We start from the raw sequence: 1,743 nt of genomic DNA on the forward strand, positions 1-1,743 counted from the left end.
AAAGGCAGGCTTTACAACTTCAGGCTCTACCTGAAGGTATAATTGCTGGGGTGAGAAAGTTCCCCATCTGAAAGCTCCTTATTTCAAATATTCATTTTCATTCCCTGGTTGCTAAGATCTGTTATTTGTAACTTCAGAAGGAGGATTCTTAGCATCTTCTACCTTTCTGGCATTTGGGAGGAAACTTACCCTTGCTATTGCCCTAGTAATGTCTGATAAGTGACTGCTTCTCTCAGCCTACCTTCCCTCCCTCCTTCTGTCCTGGGGGGTCTTACTGTCCTGGGGGTCTTACTGTCCTGGCCTATCCCAGAACACTATTTCAGGAAAGCCCTGGTCACTCTTCTTTACTTCTTTCCCTATTCTCCTCTTCACTTGCCTTGATTTCATACCCTTTATTTCCCCCTCCCCATCTCCATTCTTCAAATATTCTTGGATTTGGCTCATATCTACTCCCCTCCCTGTAACTTTCTGGACCAAAATTCCCCTCCCTGACCACCCTTCTCCCTTTGTTTATCATCCTGCCCCCAACAGAATATCAATTCCTTAAGGACAGGGACTGTTTATTTGTATCCGCAAAGCTTAGCATTGTGGTTAGCATACAGTAAGGTTTTAATAAATGCTTGTTTCATTCATTCATGTTTCCGCTTCTCATCCTTTAGCACAGCACTCCACACAAAAGGATATTTGTTCAAACTAAATGTTTTCTAGGTGCATAATCAAATATGTGCAAAGGATCTGCAATTTTGGCATCATGAGGAACTACCTCCAGAAAATGGAGATCACAACCTGCCCATGACTTAGTAGCTGAGTCCTGGGAAGTAGCCTTAAGTACATAGAAATGACTTGCCCAGGATGATACATCAAGAGTGCCTAACAATATGGCACAATGATTTCAGGCCCAGCTTCTTCCTTGTGCCAGGTGGGAGACCTGCTTTCCATGTGGTAGTCACTTCCACGCAATAAGCGCCTTCTGATGGTTTTCAGTCCCAATGGTGAATTAAAACCCATCCTGGCAGGGCGGCTAGGTGGCACAGTGGATAAAGCACCGGCCCTGGATTCAGGAGTACCTGAGTTCAAATCCGGCCTCAGATACTTGACACTTACTAGCTGTGTGACCCTGGGCAAGTCACTTAACCCCCATTGCCCCGCAAAAAACAAACAAACAAACAAAAAAAACCCATCCTGGACTGAGTAGCAGAAGATTGGGATCATCAGTCTGGTTTTACCACTAAGCAGCGGAATGATCTTGCGAAAGTCACCATACTTCGCTTCTGCTTCTATATTGTCACCTGGAAAATGTGGGGGTTGGGCTAAATGACCTCCAAGATCTCACTTCCCCAGCTTCAATAGTCTAGGATTGTGGCATTTGGAGGCAACATGTAGCCATCTGAAATTGCTGCATGCATCTAGACCTAGCATGACGATATACATCTCAGGCAGGGTGACCATCAGAAGGATTTGCTGGACTCTTCCAGATTTGCGGCAGAGGCCAAACAGAAGGATCTCTCTTCGGCTTGTCAGAAATACCATTCCTCGTGCAAAGCTCCCGCAAGCAGAATCCAGGCTAAGCACCCTCCATCCAGATGGCTTTTATAGCCTGGCCAGAGAGCAAGCTCACCTGATCCTTCCTCTGGCCTCTTAGTTCTGACTGATGAGCCCCAGCTGTGCTGGGTCCTTGCCCTCCTGAATTCTTTCTCACACAAATTTGTGAGTTTGCCGAGCAGAGTCTCAGCAAGTGGAAAA

Source organism: Dromiciops gliroides, chromosome 1, assembly GCF_019393635.1.
Source record: "Dromiciops gliroides isolate mDroGli1 chromosome 1, mDroGli1.pri, whole genome shotgun sequence".
Lineage (NCBI taxonomy): Eukaryota > Metazoa > Chordata > Mammalia > Microbiotheria > Microbiotheriidae > Dromiciops > Dromiciops gliroides.